At 50.8% G+C, this 27694-nt stretch overlaps 1 protein-coding gene and 1 long non-coding RNA gene across 18 annotated transcripts in view; one reads left to right on the top strand and one right to left on the bottom strand.

Moving 5' to 3' along the window:
* The window catches only part of CELF4 (CUGBP Elav-like family member 4), a 321222-nt gene that overhangs the window by 209562 nt on the left and 83966 nt on the right, over nt 1–27694 (bottom strand). The window lies entirely within an intron of this gene.
* LOC144336404 (uncharacterized) overlaps nt 1–27694 on the top strand; it is a 127847-nt gene that overhangs the window by 20197 nt on the left and 79956 nt on the right. The window contains exon 2 of the long non-coding RNA XR_013408169.1: nt 7214–7336. This is a non-coding gene — a long non-coding RNA (uncharacterized LOC144336404). The remainder of the gene's footprint in view (nt 1–7213; nt 7337–27694) is intronic.

Genomic DNA, 27694 nt, shown 5'->3' with positions numbered 1-27694 from the left:
TACCATTCATTTTATGGTCCAACATATTTGCTCAAACTTCTGGGAAACCTCTTCCCTGCCTGCAAAGGCACCACCCTCTTTTTACAAAACTGACCACATTAAGTGTGTGTTCTTGCCATTTGCTGAATGGATGAATGAATACGATAAGGCAGTTCAGGAAAAACAGCTTGTGTTTGTGGGGTACTCCCTAATCTTTAGCCCAATGCTAATTTTCTTGAACATTCTCTAACCAGCCCCAGGGTCACATTTCTGCAAAACTCCCAAGGAGGGGATTATGAGTACTGACCATGTGATACGCTTGGGGGAACTGGTCCCTGCCGCGAACCTTCACTGGGGCTGGAGGCTGCTGTCCTGACTTTAAGGGCTACGGGATTTAAGAAAAGGGTGTTACAGAAAAAGCTGACTCTTGAACTGGGAAAGATTTTGATGGAGAGAGGTCATTTCAAGTGAAGGGAACCTTAGGAGCAACGGCAAGGAGGTGGAACTCAGCACAGAGCATTGGTGGTCAATGGTGAGGAGGCTGGCCTGCCTGGGGTGGAATTCAGGTTGAGGGCAGGGTGCAGATGACACACTACGGCCTCAAACGCAGACTGCAGTCACTGGATGGCTGGCAGCCTGGGAACGGGGGTAGTCTGAAAAGAAAATGCCGATATGAGCCTCTGTACCACCCTGGCACCTAATAATACATAAGGTAAAATGAAGGAGCTTATTTTTCCAGCAAGACTCATGAACTCCCCACAGGCAGCAGCTGGTTTTCTTCTTCCCTCCCCCCACTTCCTCCACCCCCGTCCTGTTTGATCTAACCCAAGTCTTGTCCCTCAGGCTGACCTTGGGTTTTGCCTGGATTTGGAATGAGCTGCCTTCTCCAATGAGCCAGCATTCTTCTCCACTCATCTGTCTTTCTAGCAAAAAACCCCTATTGCTTTGCCTCCAGACAGACCTATCATATTTGGAAAAAGGAAGTTATAATTCAGGTTAAAAAAAATAACTAAAAACAGCTTTGCAAAGATTTGTGTACTGGGAAGCAGAAATGCAAATCATGTCCCTCTTTGCATCCCAACAGGTGGGAAGTAGTTTCTCACTGCCTGAAAGGGGCTGGGAGGTACCAGAGGATGCATCTCAACTCTGAGCATCTCCTGGGTTCCCTGCCAGGAGGCAGGTGGGCTCTGTTCTATGAAGGAGGCCTGGGAGCCCAGTGAAGTTTGCCCCGTTCAAATGACCCAAGTCAGACCCCTAGGCTCCTCCAGTGATCCTCTCTTGCTCGGATGGGGAACAGCCAACCCTTTGCTGACCTCCTTTACAGGTAGCCCTGACATGGTTCTTAGTCACGCATCTTGTGACCTTATCTGTAGTGAGCTCCTTGAAGGCAGGAATGTAGCTTAATTTTCCCTGTGTTCACCCACAGCTTTGTTCACACCCCAGCAATAAGCAAGGTATTGGGGACAACCATGCTGATATGTGACGGCTGTATTATGACCACCCATCAATATGGAAATGTCCATCCGGCACCAGGAAAAAGAAATAGTGTCTGCCTGCAAAGCATATTTTACTCCCAACATCATACTTTGTTTAATTAACTATCTCCACTGGGGGTTGTTAACACAATAAAATATATATTTTGAAAATAACATGATTAACCTTGGAAATTAAAGAGTCAACTAAACACATTGTTTTCACTGTACCAGACTCAGGAACCAGCCCTGGATGTGCTACGGCCCCTAACGAGGAGAGCAGCCATCAGTTAACTCACAGCCCCTTCCTCTCTGTGACGTGTCTGCACTGTGAGGACACAGGTCCCTATCCCTAGAGTCAGCTCTGCCATGGCCAAAGTCCCATCCCATCTCCCTAGTGAGAGCCTTCTCCCTCAGGGATGCCCAGGCTGTGCATTGCTAAGCGGCACTTTAGGGGAAAAAAATTCACATTCAAATGTATTTCCCTCTCCACTCAAAACCTCTGGGCTTTTGGATATGAGAGCCTTTTATTTCCTTAAAACAGCAGCACCTTCATTTTGTTTTAAGGATTTAATGCATTGAGAGGTGGGAGGAGTGGATGGGAAGTGGTGAATTTCTCAGGCCTATCTGTTCACACCTCCTAAAGGATGAACCATACCAAGTGCAGAGCATCCAATATTTGGGCCAAAGTTAATTCTCTCTTCCTTTGTCTTAGGGCTTAATTTGCTCAGAGGGTTCTTGCGAGTGAGCCTCCCCTGCTCTTTATCATTCTACCTCTTCTCCCTTCTCTCCTCTTCTTCCAACTCCTGTCCACTTCCCACCAAGGGTGTCACTGTACCCTTGTGGGACAGCACAGCCAAGGCCTGGGCTGTAGGGGGCAGGAAGGAATGTGCTTCCCAGTGAGAAGCCCCTCTCTTTCCAGGCTCATAATTGAGGAGCCAGGGCTGACAGGGCTGAGCCCAGAGCGCCTCTGCCCCGGCCCTGTGACATCAGCGCTGTGGACACAGAATGTGAGCATGTGCAGTCGGACAAGGATGATGGAAATGGATGGCAGATCCCTGCAGCAGATCTGCAGGACACACGCTTTTAGGTCACAGACAAGGTCTACAGGCTGGGTCACTGCAGGAAATCTCGCCACAGAGAATGACTGATCATACACCCGTAGCTGGGACAGGCTGAGGTTTGGGCCCCAGAAGTTACCTCACTCTCCCAGGGCTCCGCAGAGAGGTGCCCTCACCCTGATGCCACTGAGGGCCAGAGGAGCCTCCACCCTAGAATCGTGCAGCCTCCTTCCTTTGGAGACTCTCTGCACCCCCAGACCGGAAGCTCCCTGAGGGCTGGGCTCACTCTTCATTCACTCTCGCATCTCCAGAAGCATGAAATGGGCTGAGTAACTTCTTGCTGCTGCATCTGGGCCCCGTGGCTTCTGTTCTCCTCCTAAGGCCTCTGGAGTGTCATACCCGCCCTTGGTCACCTGTGGCAGAGGGAACCCCAGAGCCTCGGTCCTGCTTTGGTGCTGGCACCTTCCTCTTTGGCTGCACAGCTGCCCCTGGCTTCTCCCTATCTAGTTGTCCCTGGGCCTTTTCCTCCTTCTCCAGGGCAGACACCCTGGTCTGGCCTTTTGCTTCTGAGGCCTTGTTTCCATCTCTGTGCCTTGAAAGAACCCTCCATTGTGGGGCTTGGTAAGGACTCTGGAAGCGGCCTTGCTGGGGTGGCCCATACTGCCGGCTTGTTGAGCCCCTGAAAGGACAAGCCTGCTTCTGCAGGCCCAGGGCTCTGACTGCCCTGTATGGATTGAGGAGTGAGGCTTTGCTTCTTTGTGTGTAGGACCTGGGTTAACAACCTGCCTTGTCCTGCTCCGCCCAGCCCTGCACGTCTGACAGCAGGTAGTCCCACAGGGGACTCCGTCAAAGGGCTCAGGGCCACCCAGATCCACAATGAACATGACTCCCTTGTCTGCAGGGTCACATCTTGCCCAAAAGGCTTCTGCTGCCATCTTCTGACTGAATTCTTTTGGGTTGAAATTAGGATGGGTCTTCTTAGCCCCTATTTATAGCTGGGGAAATGGATGCCCAGGTGATCAGGTGATACATAGCCACGAATAACAGAGCCAGGCCTGTTCCCTCCTGTGGATGCTCAATCTGGGGCCTATTCCTGATGCACCGTGGCCATGCACAGGTGAGAGGCAGAGACCCACCTGCCATTCTCTGGGCTGCCAGTCTAGTGATCTTCTTTACCAGGCCAGAGGCATGGCCTGAGACCACACCTCAGGAATCCCCTTTAGCCCCAGGCCCGCATGTTTACAGATTCAGCCTTCATTCCACTTCTCCACTCCCTTCCTCATCTTTGGATGGGACAGCCTGATCTTCCCCTCCCAGGCCTTCCATCACTGGCCCTCCCAGAAGCTCCCTCGCTGGTGATGTCTCTCCTGAGAAGGCTTCTGAGACCTGCCCCCATCTGGAAGGTGCAGTGGAAGCAGGAGGTGGCTGCTTCTATCACTGGGTGCTTGCAGAAGCCGGGGTGCCTCCTATAGAGCAGGAGGGCCTCTGAATGTCTCTGGCTCTCCTCCTGGGATGAGGCACTGGCTCCCTGTGGCCTTTGTTGCCTCCAGAGCCTGCCTGGAGCTGTCTTCAGGAGACCCTTCGCTGCCAGCTAGGCCATGGCCGAATCTACCAGGCCTTCCTCCTCCTCTGAGTGGTCTCCCTAAAAATATCCCAATCCTCCTGAAAGCCCCCTCCAGACACAGAGTCAGCTCTTTCTGGGACCCTCACACCCTGAGACCCAGGGCTGAGAATGCCGCTGGGCATCTGGAAGTGTGCAGAACCTGGAGAGAGGAGGGGAAAGGAGTCTTCCACCAACCCACTTCTCAGGCAGCTGCTGAACAAATCCAGGGAATTAATAGGAGCCACGCAAAGCCCTTGATTTGCTCCAGAGATCAAGGGTCAGCCTGAATACCTCATTAATTAACTGAGCAAGGCTTCCTGCTATTGACAGGGTCTGGGAACTCAATCTGGGAGAAGACCTCACATCCCGAAGCCCGAAGACCATCTCCAGTTCCTCCTCCTTTCCTTTCTCCCACTCACTGGTGCCCACCGGCCTGTTCCACCCTCTGAGCCCAGCTTTCCCAGAAGGCTCTGGCCTGGCAGGACTGTGAAATGTGACCCTTCCATTTTTAAGCCTGACCCTCAAGTTGTCTTCCTGTCCTCCATCCCTGCCCACTCCTCCTCCAGTCCTTTCTAGCATAATATCCGATGCTCCAAGGATCCAGGCACAATCTGGCTCCCACACACCTTCAAATGCTGCTCCTGGATGTCTATCACCAGGGAGAGGATGTGACGAGCTGATTCACACCGAGGTGTCAGGCTGAGGGTGTTGGCAGAGTGGGTGGGTGGGTGGTGATTTCATTCCAATAAGGGTCATGCGTGAACTCTAACAGTATAAGTTTTAATGATGGGACTTCGAGCATCAAAGACAGGCCAGACAGCAGGATATTTTGAGCAAGGAGCCCTTTCCTGGGACAGCTAAGGTCATGAAGTGGGGGTGGCAGCATTCTGTGCTGGTGGCTGAGGCTGTCCTGTCTCTAGAGCTTTTTTTCCCATTAAGGCCCTGCTTTCTCTCTGCAGATGTGAGTGTCTGCTTTGGCCACTTCCACTACCATCTCTGGTGCCACCTCTGAGTTTTCCAGGTGCACACTAGAACTCTTGCCTCTGGGAGTTTTCTTTGCCCTAGTAAGGATGCACCACTAGTGGAGATTTCCCCATGGTGGGGACTGATCTTCCATTCAAATGTGGCTGAAGAGAGGGCTCCATTATCACCTTTGGGCTTATGTGGAAGGAGTACTGCATGGCCAGGTATTTCACCTCCTGGCATGGACAGAGGTTCTTCAACCTGCTATTTTTGGGGACCAACACATAGGAGACCTTGTTACAGTTTGCAGTATCTCTGTTATAACGTGCAGAGCTCTCATCCCTGTCGGCTGACATTTGTAGAGCCTATTGCTGTTTGCAGAGCCAGCTGTTTCTTGAAGGGTTCGTCACTGGCTTTAGAGCCTGTGCTGTTTGTAGAGTCTGTTGTTTGCAGAACCGGGCATCACATGCAGAGCTCATCACGATCTGCAAAGCTTGCTGCCACTTATAAAGTTTCTTGGGGTTTGCAGAGCCTGATACTGCTTACAAAGCTCATTAAGGTTTGCAGAACCCATAGCAGTTTGTGGAGCCTGTTGTTTGCAGAGTTACTCCTTGCTTTCAGAGTTCTTCAGTGGTTTTAGAACCAGTTGCTGTTTGTAGAATCTATTGTCTTTTGTAGACGCTAAGCTTGTAGGCTGAGCTCATCAGTATCCACAAAGCTTGTTGCTATCTGGAGAGCTCGGCTCTGCTTGCAGAGCCTTCATTTCTTGCAAAACTTGCCTTGGTCAGAGAACTTGCTGCTATTTGTGAGTCTGACATTGCTTTCAGGGCTCATCACTGATGACAGAGCCTGGGACACTTTCTGATTCTACCTCTTATGTCTAGACTACCTACCTTGCGGTGAATTTTCAAGGATGTGGGGCCATACCACAGGGTTTTAAAATGTTTTCTTGCACTCATAGGTTTTTGTATTGAGCTGCTGAGTTCATGCTCCGCATCATTCTCTTTGGTCCCAGTGTGTCCCCATGATGCTGGCTCTATGCTTAGACTCAGTTACCTCTCTAAAGCCAAAATGCTCTGTGTTCTCTCTCTCAGAGAGCTAATGGTCTATGTAGGTAACTCTCCCATCTCTTTTGCTCAGAGCTCTTGAACTTACAGTCAGTTACCTGAATTCTCTTCACCTCTGTCTCAGTAGGATCTTATGTCCTTCCATCTACTCACTCTCTCCTTAGCATGGAGGCCTCATGTTTTCATATCCACAGTCATTGATAGGATTCATGGATGTGATGTGCTGGAAGTAGGAGGAATGAGGACTGGACAGGAGTTTGGGTCACATAGGAGCTCAACTCCATGAAGTTCATGTGTGACCCAAACTCCTGTCACACATGAGCCTGTGGGCCATGTGACCTTGGCCTCAGAACCTGGAGGGATGCATGCCCATCTTCAGCAGTTCTGTCTTGCAGCTTTTGCCTTGGGTTGGCTGTGCTCACACCGAGTGGGGAGTGGGTGGAGGTCTTGACACTTGTTGTGCAAGGTTGTCATTGGCCATCGCTGGAACACCCCCATCTATCCTCATCGACTTTGGACACTCAGCCCCTAACACCACACCAACTTGTTTTGTTGTGTATGTGAAGATGCATTCTTCTAAATACATATGTCCCTGGAAGGCAGAGTTTGAATGGCATGATGTGCAGTTTATCATATTGAAAGACTTTACAGAAAACCAAAAATAGAAAATCAAATAGCAATTCTGAGGTACTTTTTACAAAAACCTAGCAGTTCAAATTCTGAATGGATGGGCAGTACTGGCCAAGAGGGAGGAAGTCGAAGAAATAGACTCAGTATCACTGGTGCTTCTTTGGGAAGTTTCCTAAGAATCACCGTGACCCCAGGGCTCGCCATGTCTGAACATGAGTGGGTCTGTGTAGAGATCTTAACCCTAAAAGTTTCTGTACTTAGGAAGTCTGTGATATGAAAACTCAAGTCCAGAAATGATCACCCACTTTATATAAGGAGTTCTTCAAATAACTCCCTGGACACATTTAAAATGGAACACCGTCCTCTCTGTAGTCCAACTAGGAACACAGCTCTTATGCTGAGCGAGGGGTTCCTGAATTACCCTTGTTTCTTTTCCAGGAGGTTCCAGCTGAGGACATCATGCAGCCCAACTACCAACAGTGATGAAGTCTGGATTTTCCTGACTTTCTCTGCGTCTGTGCCATGGAATGGCCAGAAGTTCAGCTTGTGGAGCACAGAGTGGTATGGAAGCAAACTCTTTCCTCTCCTTGAAATCTTGTTTATCGGTCCTTTGTTCTTAGAAGAAACTGAGCTCTAGATATGTCTCACTGTTGGCTTTGTCCACAGGGCCCCGAGGCAAGCGCTGCTGCTCAGGAGATAATTCAGAGTGCTAATGGCATACAGATGCATGCTAATTCATGTGCACACACACAAATTAGGCTGCAATTATCACAGGAACTATTTGCTAATGCTGGTTACCATTTGAACCATTACTCAGCACTGGTTCCCACAGAAGTCTGGTCACTATGGCTCAGCATGAGGCCTGCCTCTCTGGCAGTCTTAGACACTTGGCATCAATGCCAAGTAACAGCTGTGGGTTGATTGGATGTGGGAGGTGGGTCTCCTAAGGTTTGCTATGGGAAAGGAAAAAGCCTGCTGGAAAATGACACTGAGATTCCATCAAGGGAAGGAAAAACCAGCATCAAAGACAAGGAATGCCATATAATACATCACACGCTAGTGTGGATGGCCAAGAATGTAATTCACACAGTGTCCATTTCACTCAGCAGCTCTTCTCTGCTGTCTATTGCATGCCTGGGGTATGAGAGGCTTGGGAGAAGATATCGAAGACAGGAGCCACCCCACAGAAGCAACTAGTTCTCCACAGGTGTGGAGGCTGATTCCCCATTAAGTCCTATGGGAGTTATCAAGTCCCAGGGTGGAGGCAGGGCTTGAGATTTGCTGTCAAGAGTGCCGTAGTAGTCTCTGCTCATGCTACTAATAAAGATATACCCAAGACTGGGTAATTTATAAAGGAAAGAGGTTTAATTGACTGGCAGTTCAGCATGACTGGGGAGGCCCCAGGAAACTTACAGTCATGGTGGAAGGGGAAGCAAACTCGTCCTTCTTCACATGGTAGCAGCAAGAAGTGCAGAGCAAAAGTGGGAAAAGCCCCTTATAAAACCATTAGATCTTGTGAGAACTCACTCACTATGAGAACAGCATGAGGGGAACCGCCCCCATGATGAAATTACCTCCCACCGGGTCCCTCCCACAACAAGTGGGGATGATGGGAACTACAATTCAGGATGAGATTTGGGTGGGGACACAAAGCCTAACCATATCAGATGGGGTAGATTTTAGTGCTGGTGAAAGGAGGCGTATCGTCTCAGGCAGCCAGAGCTGTCCTGCTAAGCAATGTGGCTGTATGCCAGAATGGTCTGTGGTCACCGAGTCCCAGCAGTAGCTTCTGCTCAGTGAGTGGCTGCCATTACCCCCTCCTCTTGGCAGCCGTGCAAAGGAAGGTATTGTCATGCTTATTTTGCAGAAATGGAGGTACAGGCCAGTGCAGGTAGGAGACTAGCTACAAGGCCACATGGGTGCTCTGGTTGGATTGGAATTAGAAGCTGCATATGTCTGACTGTTGGTGAGGATGCTGAGAAGGACAAGGCATGATTAGGGGAAAATGAGGGGGTCAGAATGGTATTGCAGAAAGGGGTCCTGGGAGGACCAAGTTCATCTTACCCATGAGGGAAATGTGGCACAGAGACAGTAATTGATACTTGGTCTACAGCAAATGGGTGGCAGAGCAGAAGAGAGTAGGTGATAAGCTTCACTCTACCGTGAGCCCTGCTGACTCCCTGGAGCACCCTGAGAGCTCAGCAGAGGTAGGAGGATGATCTGGCGGTTGCCTCTGTATCCATTTGCCCACCCCTGACCCAGAAAGGCTTCTCTGGCATTGCCTGGAGGTCTCAAGTAGGGAAAAGGAGAAGCAAGCATCACTGGTACTCCTCCCTTTAGGCAGCAAGCTGGGCTTTCCATCACTGGAAAACATCTCCTGGTGCCACATCTCCTCTCCTCGCCCTTGTGTCTGCTCCTCCGGAGGCCTTCCTCTCTGGCTCTCTGTCCACAAGCCCTGCAGGCATTGTCTGATTTTTCTCCTAATCCTTCCCTGGTGGATGCACCCTGAGATCTCTGAGCTGCCAGCTGGGCAGGCTCCTAGCTACCAGAGATTGGAGTCAACAGTGGGGTTGTCAGCATCCATGAGTTGCTGTTGCAGCAAGTGCTGACATCTACTTTTCTATGTTGAAGTGAGAACTGGGGCCCCCGTGTTTGCTGGGAGAGGGGAGTAGGGTTGTTGGAAGATGCTTACTAGGGCCATGAAGGGAAGTAAAAGGGCAGTGTGCATGCTAGATGGATAAGATTTGACTTATTCAAACTTGTCCAACCCCTGGCCCAACACAAATTTGTAAACTTTCTTAAAATATTATGAATTTCTTTTTTGCGATTTTTTTCTTTTGGCTCATCAGCTATCATTAGTGTTAGTGTATTTTAGGCATGGCCCAAGACAATTACTCTTCTTCCAATGTGGCCCAAGGAAGCCAAAAGATTGGGCACCCTTGTTTTAGACAATGCAAGGTACACCATGTGTAAGAACCATTTGAAATGCCTGAGTTATCTGTTGAGCACTCTGTGGACCTGCACTCTAGGGGACTAGAGGAGAAGACACAGCCCTTGTCCTCAGGGAACTCCTTTTCCAGAAGACACAATTAATGCTCAGAAGTCCCTAGAGAACCTCCTCCATGAGGACAGGGTCCGATGTGATTTGCAGGTGCAAATTGGAAATGTGGAGTCCCTAGTTCGAAAACGATTAAGAATTTCAAGATGATGACTGCAGAGCATTAACCCAAGTGCAGGGCCCTCCTGAGAGTTCAGGAGCCTCACATGTCCATGGCACCCGGCCTGGCTGCAGCAGGTCAGAGAACCAAGAGCCCAAGCAACTCCCCAGAGAGCCCTTGCTGGGCCCTCAGAGGCACTCGACATGTTTGTGGACTGTGTCAGGAAATTCACAAAAAACTCTTCAGGTCTCTCATTTCATGGGGTCTCTACTGAACCCCATGATCAACTTGAAATGATTCTTCCCAATTACCAGAAGTGTATCTCAAGGCCTGGGGAGATTAAACTGTCTCCCTAGGGTCACAAAAGAAGCTATAATTGGAAGTGGAAACAGAAGTCTTTGGACCCGGGCCAAAGAGTCCTGCCTACCCCTGTTCCCTCCTGGATCCTAGGATGCCAGCCCTCCAGGACTGCAGTGCCATCACCCAGCTGGGCCTGAGATCTTTCTTTGGAGGGAGTTTCCCAGGGCAATGACCACTGTTATTGTCACTGCTCCTCTCCAGCCCCGACCTTGCTCAGTGGGTCCCAGCTCCTGGCCTGCAGTGTCCAGGACCTCTAAACACTCCTGCCAACCTGGAGGTTTTTTTTCCTACCTTTGTGGGTGTTTTCTAATCTGTCCCCACCCAACTGAGTGTGACAGTTTACAGTCATATTCCTACCTCCTGGTAGGGCCATCCAGGGCTGCTAATGAGGCCTTCCTTGGTTTATGGTAATGGAGCCCTCCTGTCCCCTCTCCCACATGAAGTGTACCACACCTGCCACCCCCAGACACCCAGGCCCCTCCTCCTGACCCCGAACTCAGGCTGCCCTCCCTGACAGGCCCCCAGCCTTGTGGCATATTTACAGAAATGCCACTCAGCAGAACAACCCAAATCAAATGAACGGTAACGGGAAAGCTGCTAGCTTCTAAATTAGCGGTGCATAATTAGTTTCATGCATAAACCTCTGGAAAGCACGGGGCTCGGGTTGGTGAGAGAGACAATTAGTTTTTGCGAGGATGAAGAAGAAGAGCAGAAAAGGAGTGAAGGAAGGCGGGAAGGTTGGCTGGAGTGGGGCCTGGGCTGAGTGACATGTAGATTGCATCTCTACAGCCAAGCTGCACACACTGCCTTTCTATCTGGGAAGCTTTCTGATGCCTCCGGCTCGGGGCTCTTAAAGACTCCCATCAATGCCCAGCCTCTCCCCTCCCACTGTTCTGGCTGCAGAATGACTCAGGCAGCCCTTTCTAGGCCCCTGGCTGGGGCTGCATGGTGGGATACTTGGACCATATGTGAGCCCTCAGGGGAGACATCAGAGCTTTGTCCATATCTGTCCCATGACTCAGGACTCTGCCTGGGGTGGGCTTTGGTGCTCTGGCTGGCCTGCTGTTTTGGGTGTGGAGGTGTGTTTCTCAGACAGGCTGGCTGAGAATCACAGTCCTTTGAATCTCAGAGCCCCTGGCACTCTGTGGGCCACGGAGCAGCCCTGCCAGGGGAGGCATCTAACAGATGGGGAGTGGAGAAGCCCAAATTTTAGCCTGCCCTGGCTGGTTCACAGGGAACAGGGGCCACAGTACTATCTTCAGACTTCTAAACTCAGCCAGTTTGGCCCACCCACACTGGCAATGCTGCCTGAAGGGGGACAGGAGAAGAAAGCCCAAGCCGATGTTCTCAGATGCTCTCCTGGGATAACTACTTCCTTGTGTGCAATCTCAGCAAATGGACAGGTCTGTGAAGAGTCTCCTTGGGTCTCCCGGGTCCTCAGGACACTGCCACGTGCTGGATCACCATTATCCTGCTTCTGGGCAAGTTTCTTAACCTCCACAGGCCTTACTTAGTTTCCTCACATATCAATTAAAGAGGGCAATTCCTGTCAACCTTCCTGCAGGCTCTGGGCGGGCTGGTGTCTCAGGTTGGGGAGATGCCTGAGGAAAGCTCTTTGCATGGAGGCCTGCAATCTTTATTGCTTATTATATATTATTTATTTAGTCTTAATTTACAATTGCTTGATTTCTGGAGGATCTTAGTGCCATGGGGACAGAAATGTGCTGCCCAGTCCTCAATAAAGAATGCTTTTCCTGCCATGAATAAACAGAATATCCAATCAACCACCCATCAAATTGCCTGGCCCTGGCACAAACAGAATGCCACTAATGAGACACAACACACATTAGCTTAATGCTCTACCAGGGGAAGAAAGCCGGTCCCGAGTGCCAGCCAGGTTATGGTGGAAGGTGGGAATGGGCAGCCTCCATGTGGACACTGGGGGAGGGCTCTGTGTGCCAGCACCTCAAGGGCCACTGGGCAACCCTCAGAGAGCTGAGGTTTGTCTCAGTGGGATCACTGCTGCAGGTCCGCTTTGCTTGACGACAGTGGGGGTTGACTGTGGGCCCACTGTGTGCCCAGAGCTGGGATGGCTCTGTGGGTACCATCAGAGGAGTCTGTGTAGGTTCAGGGAGATAAAATTCATGATATAAAACAGAGTGCAATGTGGATTGGAGCACAGAGCAAAAATCATGTGGTTATGCAGTAAGTGTCATGGAAGGGAATTGGCATGCATGAGGTAGTCAGGAAAGGCTGCATGGAGGAGGAAGACATGAACTTCTTCAAGGACAAGCAACAATTGGGGCAGGGGATGCATTCAGATGACAGCCACAACATGGGCACAGGAAGGAAAGGAGAGCTCAGTATGCTGGCAGCAGAATCATGGGAGTCCAGGAGCCGGGGTTAGGAATCCTGACTTTGTTTGATAGCGCCAGGGAGCCCTGGAGGATCCTGGAGTGCTGGCAGAGTCAAAGGCCACTGTGGACCACATTTAACCGGGTTCCTTCTTCAGCTCGCCTCTGACATCCCCCTTTCCAGGACAGCTGGGATAAGGCTCCACACGGGGCCTGCTGAGTCGCGCCTGCTCTTTCTGTCTGCTCTTTATCACTGTCAGCTGCCTAAAGCCAAGCGCGAGACAGCTGCCCTCCCCAGCGGAGCTGAGCTCCCTGAAGATAAGACGAATGTCTGCAGGCCACAGAGCTGAGATGTTCTGAAGGAAGTGGAAGAGGAGGAAGAAGGAATAAACACCCATCACATTAATAAGAGTTTGGGAGAAGTGAGGGGCTGAGGCCAGGAGTCTCCAGATGGTGTTTAGTGAAATGACAGTTTGATGCCTAAGAGGAAAAATGGAACTGTGGTATGCTGGGAGCTTCAATCTTCATGGGGCGGGGTTGGGGATGTGGGCGCATGAAGCCTGGTGCAAGGTCTATACTTACACAAGCCTGACCAGAGCCTGTTCTAGGTCCCAGCAGAAAGGGCAGACAACCCCCAGGATGTCTGCTTAGGGACTCCCACAAAGTGGGTCTGGTCCCAAGGGTTCATGTACCCATGCAGCCACCCACTGCATTCCACCAGTCTCACAGCTACTGAGAACTTAGCAGGCCAGCCTTGTGCCAATGATGGGTCCACATGAATAGGTAGGACCCAGTCCCTGCTCTTAAAGAGAGCACAGGCTAGGGTGGAGTGGTCATGTTAAACTCTGGTAAACTGAGGTAGGCATAGGAAATTCTAGGCATGCAGGAGAGGGCATCTTATCCAGATTGGGGAAGGCTCCCTGGAGAAGGTGGCATGTGAGCTAAGTTTGGAATGCTGGTCAAGGACTGACCTGGTGGGAGGAGCTTTGGGTGGACATAGGAGGACGCCAGGCAAAGGAAACTAGTGGAGCCACTGAGCAGGTGTGGAGCCACATGCTCATAGGTGGGGGAGTCAGGAGCCAGTGTTGTCCCAGATCCTGAGGTCAGAGTGGGAGGTAGTGGGGATTGGGGAGGAGCTAATGGTCACAAGATGAGTGACTGAGTCAGTGAAGGGTATTCAGGAGTGTGACTCTCAGACCCCCACCTGATCCCATCCCTTGTCAATATATGGGTCATTATGGAGTGTCAGAAAGCTACTCTGGTTAAAACATTCTCCCTGTCCTGCTTGGTACACTGCCTGATATTCCACATCAGAGCTCACTTCTTTTAGGTTAAACAGAGTACTTCTACCATCTGTACCTTGTTAGCAGGCACTTTCTCTACTCTCACCTGTGGAGAGCAGGGGTCCCAGAGGGCAGGAGGCCATTTCTGGGATGCAGGCCATGTCTGGAACTTGGCCCTGCCCATCCTGAACATGGGCTGGGGCAACTCCACAGCAGGGAGTTTTGGGCACAGCCAGAATAAGTGTGGTGGCTTTATTTGTTAGCAATGGGAGCCATGCACTCGGGAAAGTCAGGCAGAGTCAATGGCCACTGTGGACCAGACTGAGGATGAGGTGGCACAGAGGCTGGTATTGAGTAGAGCCCACAGGGGAGCAGGCAGGGGAGGGCAGTGGAGAGATAAAGGAGAGAGCAAGGGAAGGAGAGTCAAAGAAGAGTCCCAGGCTTCAGAATTCATTCTGTTTCCATTTCTCCCCAAGTCACACAGCTGCCAGAGTTCAGACAGATGCTGTGATTAGCATTTTAATGCATTTCAGAGGACCTTGTCCAAACTGCTCTGGAAATCAGAAATCAAGAGTTTATCTTCAGCTGTCCCTAAAGAACTACATTCTCTTTCAATTTCAAAGGAGTCTGACAAAGTGTGTGCACATGTGTGTTCGTGTGCCCACATGTGGACATGTGTAGGATGTCATGTGTCTCTCCCATGTGTGTTATATGTTCACTTCATCTGTTATGTACACATACTTCTGTGTGCACCTATATGGCATGCACTCTGGTGTGTGTATGTACGTGCATGTGTGTGTGTTTGAGTGATGAGTGTGCAGCTACATCTGTATGTGCACAAGTACATCTTGCATGTGTGTGCATATTCTACACGGGCCTTTGCAAGTACGATTTTATCCAGGATCGTTCACGTGGAAGAGGGAGAGCTCCATGCTAGTTGAAAACAGGTCAGTACTGAGTGACTCGGGCTGTCAGGGCACCTGGGCCCTAGGTAATGGGAAATGCATTTCAAATGCATCTTTGGCTGCTTGGCCTGATCCTGAAGCTGTGTTTCAAACAATGCAGCTGAATGGTATTTCAAGCAAAGTGCATTTCTGGAGTACTAATTCCACTCCCATTGAACAGTGCTGGCCTCAGAGGCCTAGCCTCTGCGAGGGTTTCTGGAGCCCCAGAAGAGGGATGGGGCAGCTACTAGTGGGTCAGGGCCATGGCAGGGCAGGGGTTGGGAAGCCAGGCTCTCAGGACATCTGTGTGGGGTGAGTCCCCTCTACCTGCCTCCCAAGATTTTCCTCCTGCCGCCTCAATCTGGCCACACCTATATCCGCCAAGGCTGTTTTCTGGAAGATGGATGGCATCAGCCATTCAACTAGCTTCAGGAGGAAGGATTTCCTTCTCCTGTTGTATTAGTCCATTCTCACACTGCTATAAAGACATACCGGAGACTGGATAATTTGACCAGAAAAGAGGTTTAATTGACTTACAGTTCAGCATGGCCGGGGAGGCCTCAGGAAACTTACAATCATGGTGGAAGGCAAGCAGAGGCAAAGGTACATCTTACATGGCAGCAGGCGAGAGACAGCCAATGAGCAGAGGAGGAAGAGCCCCTTATAAAACCACCAGATCTTGTGAGAACCCACTCACTATCACGAGAACAGCATGGGGGAAACCACATCCATGATCCAACCATCTCCTACTAGGTCCCACTCTCGACATGTGGGGATTACGGGTATTATAATTTGAGATGAGATTTGGGTGGGGACACAGAGCCAAACCATATCACCTCTCCTGGCCACCTTCTCTGGACATACTTCCCTGAAAGTGTAGCACTCAGTTCCAAACTCAGATTTCCTGGGACCATCTTCCCAGCTTAGGGAAAGTGGGATCGTCACTTTCCTTCTTTAGAGGGAGGGACCTGTTAACTGCAAGACTGTGCCAACTTTTAGGGAGCAGGGCAACACCACTGGCTCCTTTGGAGTCTGGGACCAACTAAAATCTAATCTTTAACCCTTGCCTGACCTGCTTACCCCTTCGTGTCATGATGGCAGGGGTCTCTACTTGTAGCTGGAAGGAGTGCCTCAGAGTCATTCTCTGCTCCACCTGTATGGCCCAGACAGTGATGTGGAGTTGGGGGATGTATCTGCTGGGAGGGGGGCCGGGGAAGCAGCAGACAGTTCCTTGTGAATTTGTTTAATGTAAATACATCCTCTATTTATCTTTGGCCGTTAATAAATTCATGCATTATTAGAAAATCCCTCATACCAGCAGACCCGCTGAGTTAGATCAGCTCGTTTTAAGAGATTTCCTGTTGGCAGGATTCAAAGCCCACACCTGCAGCCGGCCCAGGCACAAGGATTTAACTAAACGCCGCAGATAATTAGATCAGTTAACCTTGCAAATTAAAACAAGCACATCGCATTAGCTCAGTTTATCCAAAAAGAAAATATTAAGTTCTCCCAGATAAATAGTTTAATAAGAATAGAAGAAGATGGCACACACTGTCTTCCCAGAACCTCTGGGCAGGAGTGAGGGAGGGCTCAAACAGTGGCCAGATAGCAGGTTTGCTTCCATTGATTTATCTATCAGTGATGGATCAGGTTCTTGCCCACTGACTTAACAGGAGCTAGAAGAGTTTGAGGAACATTCAGGCATGGTGCAGGCTGGAGCACACAAACCAATAGCAAAACTCCATGGGGTCTGAGAGTATTAAGGGGCATCAGTGGGAGGTAGCCCCCACTGCCACTTCATAACGCAGGACAGCCCCAGTGAATCCCTGGGGGATGGCTAGAGAATGAGGGTTCAAGCCCATCAAGAAAGGCTTTCTGCAAGAACCATGACCCTCTGTGCCTTGGCCACCGCAAGTTCGTTGCATCTGTTAGATACTGAATACTTAAGGAGTTGGCCGAAGTCTTTGTATATTTCAACACTACCGAGTCAGAATAGAGGGTAATTTGAACTTTAGATGTAAAGTTGGTCTTTGAAAAATCTATCGAAAATTTTGATTAGCAAATAAATAGTATAGACAAAGTTCTATGTGCAGGAATATGTTGTCAACCTAAGACCAGTGTTTGCAAGTGGCTTACGAATCCTCTGTGTCACTTCATCACTGTGCTGGTTCATCAGCCTGCTGTGCAGGCTTTGCATCTGCTCATTAAAGCAGTGTTAGACGTTAACTTGGAAGCACTGTTGGGTTGTCTACTCAAAAGCAATAAAACTTCACTGAGCGCACCCCATAATACGGTTGTTAATGGAAATGGGTGTCTTCCCCAGCTCTTCTGAATTAGGGTAGGTTTACTTGGTTATCAATCATGGAGCCTTTTCAAGATAAAGGCCATGTTGCAAATGAGAACAGACCCAAATGTGGCATCCCAGCAGCGCGGTGTCCAACTCTCTAGGCGAGTGATGCTTACATCCCTTCCCACTCCACTTTTCTGAAGTTCCCTGACCCTCAGGAGGGAAACATAATGGCAGAGTGGGGCCCTCCTCATGGATCAAACTCTTCTAGCCCAAGAGGAGGAATCAGTATTTTCTGACAATGCTGGACAAAGAATAGAGGAGCACACAGGGTTTCTGAAGCTGGAGGAGCAGTGAAATAACCCAGGGAGCATGTGCAACACATGGATCCCAGGCAGATTCTGACTCTTCATGACTCTGTGTGTGTGTGTGTGTGTGTGTGTGTGTGTGTGTGTGTGTGTGTGTGAGAGATAGAGAGAGAGAGAGAGAGAGAGAACCTCTTTCTTTACGTTTATTATAAATCTGAATGTCAAAGAAATCCCTACAAGCAGTAGTGAGATGAGGTGGTTTGGAAACCTCTCCAGCACTGCGTGGTCTGCCCTGAATGGAGACTTTCTTCTTCAGGTGCAACAAATGTTCAAGTGGTCAGGGCAATGCCCACTTCCCTCACCAGCTTTAGGGCCCAGAGGGAACCAAGTTTCCCTTCAGCTCTCCACCAGCAGGACTTGCCCCAAACCAAGTGAGTAGCTCCTGCCAGCCTGTGCCCACTGAGGCTGCTTCTGGGAAGGGGGACTGAGGCAGGCTCTCCACTGGTCCCAGCTCCTGTTCCTGATGTCACTTCTCCACCTCAGTCCTCTCATCAGGACTGGCACAGGCCTTCCCCATCCAGACCATGCCACGTACCATGTGGAAGCGGACACTCTCCTACTTAGGAAGCTTCATGAGCTCCCAAGAACCCAAAGGAAAGGGAACAAGCTCCTCAGTGGGATGTGTAAGGCCTTACCCACGGGGGTCCCAACTCATGCTAAGTTCAGCCCCCAAGCCCTTCCTGAACTCCAGCCAGTGCTCCCTGATCTCTCCCTCCTCCTTCCCTTTGCCCCTGCTGTCACCTCACAGCAGTGACATCTCCAGCCCCCTCCATCCACCTAGATCCTGCCAATTCCTGCCCAGGCAGTGTGACACTCAGTAAGCAGTCCTGTCTTGAAGCACTCCCAAACCACTCCCAGTTCTACATTGCAGTCTGGAGTCTCGATCCATTGTCCTCTAATTGCTTGGCATGTACATCTTTTCTCCTCCACAGGAGGGAAGCCCCACGGGCAGCAGGGTTCTCGCCCTCTCCTCACTTCCACCTGTCAAGCAGCACCTAGTGTGGAGTTATGCTCCTGGTGGGTGCTCAGGAAACACTTACTGAATTGAATTACAAACCTTCTCCCAGGCTCTGAGCTGTTCCAGCTGCTGGATGCCAGCTGTCAGTGCTGCTGGGAGAGGCTGAATGCATATTCATTTCAGACCCTCTGTCTCTTGGCCTTGAAGGGCCTCCCGGACCATCTTAATCCATGAGGGTGTCCAGGGCATGACTCTGCCCCTGCTCTCCCTGGTTAGGGTTTTCAATCGTCTGGGCTGTGCTCGCCCGGATTCCAGGGGTGCTGCCCTGTTTCGGTGTGAAGAACGGTGAATAGGGAGTGGAGAGGGAGGTATGACGTAGGTCTCATGTGGGGGATTGTGCAAACCATGAGGACAAATTTAACTAACACCTCTTGTGGGGGCATGAAGGTGGTGATCTTGAGCCCTCCTCTTCCAGCACAGCCAGGCCTTGGCAGGGCCTGCTCCAGCATCCTTATGGACCTGCCCGCCACTCTCACAATGGTTTCCATTCAGTGTGGTGGGGTTTGTTGGTCCCTCCCTGTGGCCAGCCCTACACTAGGCTATCGAACTGGGAGGTTTGCTGCTATGCACCCCGCGCTGGCTGCCCTCTAGACCTGGGCAGCCAGCGGCCACGGATGGATCAGAAGGGCCAGGTAGGAAGATTCACTCCTTTCTTGGAGACAGAGTCACTGCAGCAAGAGTGGCAGCCGTAGAGAGACTGTCATTATGCACATTTCCTGTGTGCAAGAGTAGCAGGATGCTCGGCACTTTGCATGCTTCACGCTATCCATACACAGCCCCTGGATAAAAGAACTATTGGCACCCCAGGGCTGAGATGAGAAAACTGAGGCACAGAGAAGTTAAGTGATTAGCCCAAGGTCACACAGCTCAGAGTGGTGGAGCTGGGATTGGAGGCTGGGTTGTTAAATTTAAGGCCTGAGCCTGCCCAGTGGCATGGAGGGTTTGGCCTCTAAGGCCTGACGGTCTTCAGAGAAGGGAGAAATTGGGAGGCCTGAAGCAGAGATGAGGATTAGTCCAGGCTAGAGGCTAGGGAATTTGGGACCTAGCTAAACTGGCTGGGGCTGGGGACTGGGACTAGTTCTATGTGGGCATTTATGATGGTTAAGCTAGTAAAACTTAGAAAAAATCATGGGATCTTAACTCGCCCCCAGAACTGATTTGGTCCAATGTTGGAATTACCTGCATCAACCCCTGAACCCTGTGACTCAGACTGCTTGAACATGTCTGTGACCAGAGGCTCACTACCTTGTGGGACAGCCCAGGCCACTGGCAGAGGCTATGAGGGAGGGCCTCAGGAGTACAGGGCAGCACAGGCCAGCCCGTGCTGTCCCTGGTCCCCTCCTTCCAGGCTCTCAGCCATGCTGAAACTTACCAGGAGGGTCAATCTGAGGCAGGCTTTGCACAGAGCACCCCTGCCTCACCCCACACCCCTTTACAAAAGAGGTCCTGCTTCAGTCTCTGAAAATAAAGTTGGTGCCATTGCTGCTGGCCCTGAAAGCTGGCCGACCCACTTTCAGAGGGTGTGAGACCACTGGTGCAACTGTCAAAAAAGTGGGAGTGCAGAATCGCCTGTGGAATGCCTGTGGTGTGGCACAGCTGTCTGCTGGCATGGCGGCCTTTGATTCTTCAATATTTAAGCCACACACAAAGGCACAGAAGGGCACAAACTCGAGAAAGACACACAGGACACAAATACGCTACCTAAGGGTAGCTGAAATTTTATTCCCTTCCCCCTTATGAATCTCACAGAATTGGAAACCCTGTCAGTAGCTGGAATAAACATGCAGAGTTAGCAGCGCTGCATGAAGAAGCTCCTCTGGACCACACCCTAAGACTGCTTTCTTGACAAAGCGTCCTCATGGAAGCATCAGGGTGTGATCTAAGCTGAAGGCAAATGCCGCACGTGTTGTGGGGCGGGGAGGTGGCGGCTGCTGCTCCAGCCAGCTTGCTCTTCTGTAACCCCTGACCAGCTCTACCAGGCTGTGTGAGGGCAGACTCTTCCAGATCCTACCAATATTATCCGGCCCTTCTTCTTCACTGAAGAGCACAGATTTGTTCATGGAAGACATGTGCATAGTCTTTGGCAAGATATCCTCTTTCCCAGACTTCCTTGCAGCTAGGGTGGCCCTGTGACATAGTTCTGGCCAATGAGACATACTTAGATGTCTCCTGGAGAGGGGGCCTCTTGGAAACCTTTTGCATTCCAGATAGAAGGGACAGAGGCAGCTGGACCTGCTCTGCTTGATGACAGATGCAATGCCCTCCGACAGCAGTGAGGAGAGGGAGTCTGTTATGTTGCTGCTGTTGCCTGGTTATGTTGCTGAAGCAACACGAGGCCCCAGACTCTGTGATGTGCAAAAAACCCAAAGCGTTATTTGTTGAGGCCACTGCAGCCAAATGAATTTCTAAGTGGAAGGGTGGCCACTTAGAAATTGCAATTCAGAGAGGTTAAGTGGCTTCCCGAGGGCACACAGTAAGGCTCCAGGCAGAGCTGGGGATGGAATCAGGCTCTGCCTTCCATTCAGAACACGACTTCTCTAACACAGAGGCAGGCTAGGTGTGGGGTGACACCTCGAGGGTCACTGCCCTGCCCCATAGGGACCCCGGGTGTCTAGCAATCATGCCAGAGTCCTCTGCCAGAAGAGCCTGGTGTGTGGCCTTGGGGTGACAGGGATGATTCCTGCCCTCATGCAGCTCTGGCTTTCTACAGGGTTGGTGCCCTAGGATGAGGAGGAAGGAGCATGGGCTCTGGAGCCAGATCTCTCCATGGTTTTCCGGTCTGAGCAAGCCCCTTTGCCTCAGTTTCCTCTTCCATACAATAGCACTAATAAGGCTTGGTTAAGACCTGGGTGATGCTGTCTTAAATAAATGAGATAATATTTGTGAAGTGTCTGGCTCATAGCGAGTACACAGTGAATGGGAACTGTCATCGGGGTTAGAGAGACAGGATTTTTTGATCTGCTCTCTTATTTGGGATGATGCTGCCAGGCTCGATCTGCAGTAGATGTAGGTGGTGTCTGCCCATGACCCCTTCTCTTCCCCACCTCAGTGACAGTGGGCTGACTTCCAACTGCCAGCACCAGCACTTCCAGCTCGAGGGCTTCCTCTGACGGTGGAGCCCACTTTGCCCACCCATGCCGTAAACCAGAAAAGCTAGAGAGCAGAAGACCCCTGGGCACATCCTTGGCCACAACCTGGCAGAAATTGGTGCATGAATAACCCAGTTCTCTGGCCCTTTGGGTGGGATGACTCCAAGGAGTATGACTGACACTGGCTCTAGAGTCCCAGTGGGGTTCAGCAACACCTGCAGTGGTAGCTGGTCTGCCTGATAAGACACCCCTTATTGATTTCCTCTCTTCCTTGTCTCCACTATTGACCCAATTCCTGGGATCACCCCCACAAAGAAACTATTTGCGCTCAAATTTGCTTGTCTAGAGTCTGCTTCTGGGAGTGCTCCAACTAAGACAATATCATTTAAAGCCTAACATTAGGCCATTGGTGGTTGAACTTCTTGTGCCCACGAATCTCCCAGGGATCTTGTTAAAAGGTGGTGGGTGCTATCTGAGTGATGTGGCTCAGATGATCTGGAGTAAGCTCAAGACTCTGCATTTCTAACAGATCCCGGTGATGCTGATCTGATGCCCACACTTTAGCCAGGGTTTAGACTTCCGGTGCTGTTGACCTGCAGAGGTTCAGGCAAGGGCAAGATCAATGTGGTTTACAGCAACCTAGAGGAGCATCACAGAGGAAGGGAGCATGAGGCTAGGTCCTGACACCCTGGGAGGATTCTGGTGGGTAGGCTGGGAAGAGGCAGGGCCTTTCTAGGGAGCTGGGAAGCTGGGGACTTGCTGGGGCCTGAAGCCATGCCTGGCATGTGCAGGATTTCAGAGCAACTGATCTGCATGGAGTTGATTGGAGCCCGCAGGATGTAAGGGGCTAGAGGCTCTGAAGCACAGCAGTGTGAGAAAAGCCTCCTCCATCTCCAGACACATTTTCCCTGTTCTCATCCCCAACTCCAGGAGGAAAATTCACACTGTCCTAGCTCCCCAAGCCTTCCTCCTCTTACTCATTTCCTGAGGTCCTCTCTCTTTACACACACAACCAACTTCTGTCCTCCCTGCTCCATGGAGTCCTTTCTGGTCATCCCAGCTCTTTTCTGAAATATAACGGGACATATAGTCCAAACTGCATACTTGAGCCATCCTATATTTTTATTATCCTCTTAATTATTTCATCTGTGAATTAGGAGTCATAGGACTTTATTGTGGCAAAGGACTCCGAAGGTCATTCCCACTCACATCATTGGTTTGTCATTAATAATACAACTTGGATGATTTATAGCAATTCACAGCATATAAAGAGCTCACACATGTGATTTTCATGATAGAAATTAGGGAACTCAGACCTAGAAAGATTGGGTGGCTTCCCCAAGTCATCCAGCCGGTTGGTGTCCTCTGCATAGGCTGACAGTGTTCTGAAGGGTGGAGCAGAGCGTTCGGCATCATTTTGCCTCTTCTGTGCTGGGCACAGGGTGGGCCACACCAGGCTCACCATTAAACACACTGTGCTCCTTCAGCCACCAGAAGAGGATGCCACCTGCATGGCGCCCCCTGGTGGGATCGTGGGAACATACCACAAATGCCTTTGATTAAAAAAAGGGTGCTTGAACCACAGTAAACTTCGGGGCCCTAGAGAGAACTCATCTCCCCTGCACTCCAGCCCTTTCCTCTTTACAACAGCTGTTTTCATGAGGAATTAAAGAATAAAGAACAATACCGTTTTTTTCTATTATCACCCAGGCTTGCCCATTTTTGATGGAATGTGGCAGCCCACAGTTCCGGATCCCTGCAGGTCAACAACAAAGGCATGTGTCCTTCTGCACGCCCACACACATGCGCCCCAGCAGAAACCCTCCAATCCTAAAACACATCCATCCCGAAGCAGGAGCTCACACAGACATTCTGTTTCTCAGCCTCGTTTTCTGGCGAAAGGTCAACAAACCTTTTGGAGCCTCACACGGACTCACGCAGGCACAGCCCTCGCAGCAGCCTCACATTCCCGCTCCGGTGGACACACACCTCGCTCCACACACGCCCACACTCACACCTGCGCCGGCGGCGACTGCCGGGGCCAAAGCACCTTCCACACAGCACTTCCTTTCTACATCCCTGACCAGAGAGTGAGGCTTTCTCCTCTTTCCAAATGTACCCCGCAGGGTGAGCTAGGCTGAAGACTTTCTGGAGGGGCATGGAGGTGATATGGCTGGAGTGGGAGCTGCCAGAATGATCTGTTAGTGCCTCTGGAAATGCCAAGGCCAGCAAGGTTGCTCAGCAGAGGGGGAGCTGCCTCCTTCCCACTCATCCTTGCTCTGGGCCAGTCCCAGGCACAGGCGCAGGAACAGGAAAGCAGGTACAGGTTGGGAATCCAAGATGGGAACTGTGGCGTTAAGGGAGCAGCCTGGGCCCCAAGGGCAGTGCTGGGTGTGGATGGGGATGGATTGGAAAGCTCCCCGAGCGGGGCAGAGACTCTGTTCAGAGGAAGTGATGTTGGATTTGGGCCTCCAAGGATGAATGGAGACTCTCCAGGCAGAGGAAATGACATGGAAAAAGAGGAGCTTGCAGGAAGGCAATGTGCATCTGGAGGGTTTGTGGCCAGGATGTTGTCTGCCCTGGCTGAATCTTGTGGGTGACAGAAGCCCTGGGTGGTTTGCAGGTGGTGGGACCTTTATCTTACAATGACACCCTTGGCCAGCCTCTGAAGAATGCATCAGAGGGGTGAGGGCCTGGAAGCAGAATGCCACCGTGGTGGTGTGGGCTTCTCCAGGGTATGTTGGCTTATCCTGCCATCTCTCTCATCGGAACTCCTGGGCACTTCCCATCACTACCGTTTTTGGGGCCCCTAAGGATATTTTCTGGATCATGAGCTGTCTTCACACTTGCCTCCCAAACCAGATTATAAACTCCTTCTGCAACAGGCCGTGTCTTACTTATTTTTGTCCGATGCCAGACACCCTGCCTCCCACAACCAAACTCCGCAGGGGGCAGGCTATCTGTAAACGCTGCTGCCGCTGACTTGGGTGATGGCAACCGTGATCCAAGCCACACTGGGGCAGTGTGAAAATTGCAAAATGCCTGTCTGGTGTCCTTAGAATGAGACCTGAGCAGAGGGCAGGGGTAGGAGTACCATCAGGAATCCAGCCCCAGCCCTGGGGGGCAGGCAGTCTGGATGCTCTGCATCAGGGAGAGACATACCTGACCCACGCTTTATTACACTTGTCACCAATGGCCTCGGGTAGTGGAGAGCAGGAGACACTGTCGTCCTCGCTCTCCCCGTCTCCTCTCGTCTCCCTGTTGTTTTAAGTAATGTGAGTAATGCTGAGCTCATTATTCTTAGAAATATAAAGAATGTCAGAGCCGGAAGGGGCTTGAGAGGCAACCTGGCCCACCACCTCCTTCACAGTCTAGATGGTGTGTCCAGGGAGGGTCCGAGCCCATTGCTCTGCCCAGGCCATGTGGCTTGTTGGTGGCAGGCTGGACCTGGCCCAGGTTCCCTCTGTTCATTATCTCATGTGCCCTCTTGTTTGTTTATTTCCTTCAAATCATGTATGATGACTGCAGGCACAGAGGTTCTCTGGTTCTTTCAGATGAACTTGTTAGGAAGCCTTTCTGGGCACAGTCCATGGCAGGTCTGGACTCTGTCATGGGGGCCACTGAGAAGATGAGGCCCCTGTGAGAGTCAAGAGCCACTTGCTTGAAAAATGGGGAACCCTCAGGACAGTGGTTGGGGCAGGGAAGGAGAAAGTGGAGTCTAGGAGGGAAGACTATGGGCACATCCCCAGGGAGAAGGAGGACTTTGAGACGTCTCTGCGGGGAGGAGATTGAAAAGATTTTGCATGAATACAGTGGGACATGGGGCTGGGCTGAGGGCTAATGTGGAAGAGAAGAGGCAAGTTTCAAAGGCATCACAGATGTAGCCCCTATGCCCTCAGTACCTGGATGTAAAGCGCTTCGGACTTCCCTCTTGGAACCTTGGTGTTCCCTTCTGTATAATGGGCCCAGGCTGGTGTCCTGTGGTGAAGGTCCTGTTTAGCTGGAAAGCCTGGCTAGGGCACATGCCTGCCAAGCCTGTTTGCTGTTGGGGTGGGGGCCCTTCTGAAGGTATGGGCTAGAGAAATGCCCCACATGAGCGGGTCTCAAGGCCTGGGTTCTGGCCCCAGCTCCGTTATAACAAAGTCTCCATTCACCTAACCCAGGAGAGAGCTGAGCTGGAGTCGGTGCTGAAACTGCTAAGCCCTTGGGTCAAGTCTGCCCTGTAGACGTGAGTGAATGTGAATGGCAGGTGACAAATGAATCCTTAACGCCCAGAGGTGGGCTCTGCCCTCTGCTCCTGCCCGTACTACTCCCGCTACCCTGTGCTTACACCATTGGAGCTTTTGCCTCTTCACAAGTCCTCCCTCTTGTAACACTCTAAGGACCTTTGGGCTTGTTCCCTGAATGAATGAGAACCAGCGAGTAAGGGAGGAACGCTCTGCCCCAGGGCCTCACTGTCCCACCTTCTACCTGCCCTAGGCCCGGGATGGGGTTTCTTTCCCTTGGCATTGTTGACACGTGGGGCCAGATCATGTTTTGCTGTGGCACTGTCCTGTACATTGTAGGATATTCAGCAGCAGCCCTGGCCCCTACCCACTAAATGCCAGTAGCATCTCCAGACAATGTCAAATGTACCCTGCAGGGCAAAATTGAGAACCACTGCCCTAAAAGGACAGATGAATACTTCTTTTTGGGGAATACGAGAAAGAAGAAAGATATATCATCCATTCTCCCAAGAGAGAAAGAAGAAAGCATGAATCCAGGTGAGATACAGAGGAAAGGCTGGGGGACCCCCATGACTCAGACACTATTGTGGGCCTTTATCCTCCCTACTGTGGAAGAGCCACAGGGCAGCCCCTTTCTCAGTGTTATGGGTTGAACTGTGTTCCCCTCACAAGATGCTGAAGTCCTAAACCCAGGACCTATGAAAGTGACCTTCTTTGAAATAGGGTCTTTGCAGATGATCAAGTTAAGACGAGGTCATTAGTGCAATCACTGCTGTCTTCATAAAAGGAGAAGTCTGGACACAGACAGTGTACACTGGGAAGGTGACACAAAGGCACAGAGGGAACACCGTCTACAACCAAGGAATGCCTGAGGCTCCCAGAAGTGAGGAGAGAGGCCTGGAACTGATTCTCCCTCACAGCCCTCAGAAAGAACCAACTCTGCCAACACCTTGATTTGGGACTGCCAGCCTCCAGAACTGTGAGACAATACATTTCTGTTGTTTAAACCACCCAATTTGTGGTACTTTGTTGCAGTAGTCCCATGCTAATACACTCAGCAAGAGGAAGGACAACAGGACCGGGGAACTGGAAGAGTGTGTGGATCTGGCTGAGATGGTCTCTGCAGAGACACAGAAGGTGGCAGGGGGAGATGCAGATGCTGACGGGACCCAGACTCACTGTTCAGAGACAAAAACCAACACTGTGCCTATAGGACAGACAAGTGGAAACACATCCCATTTCTAAAATGAAAAGCTTTGATTGCACCAATCACTAGAAGTTGTAAAACTACCCCGAAGAATTAACAACCTCCATACATGCTAACTACATCCATCATAAATTCGTCTTTAGTTTCTGTTATCATATCACTGTCTCTGGGGACCCCTGTCTTGTCATCATTTGCCCTTTATAATTTATTCATCTTGTTCTTGCCTGCATCCTTTCTACTTATCATTCATCTTTACAGTTGTACATAAAATTAGATGGATCCCTCAATGGCAGGACTGTCAGGAAGGGAGATGGGCCTTGCCAGGGAAGCCCCCATATGGTGACAGGGGCCCCACCGGAGCCTCCTGTGGGTGTCAGGGTTGAGGTGGGTGGGCCAAAGTTGAAAGAGGGAGGGAGGAGAGAGAAAGGAGAGACGAAGTGTGAAGGATAAAAGAAGAAAGTGTTGGTGAGAGAGATAGAGGAAAATGTGCAGAGGGAGAGAAGAGAGGAGAAAATGGGGGCACAAAGAGAAGAGAGAAAAAGAAAAAGAGAAAGAAAGGTGGAGAAAATGGGATTAAGAAAGAGAAAAGTGAGAGGAAGGCATAGAATGGAGAGACACTCTGAGA

Source organism: Macaca mulatta, chromosome 18, assembly GCF_049350105.2.
Source record: "Macaca mulatta isolate MMU2019108-1 chromosome 18, T2T-MMU8v2.0, whole genome shotgun sequence".
Taxonomy (NCBI): domain Eukaryota; kingdom Metazoa; phylum Chordata; class Mammalia; order Primates; family Cercopithecidae; genus Macaca; species Macaca mulatta.
This window is presented reverse-complemented; position numbering and strand designations above follow the sequence as displayed.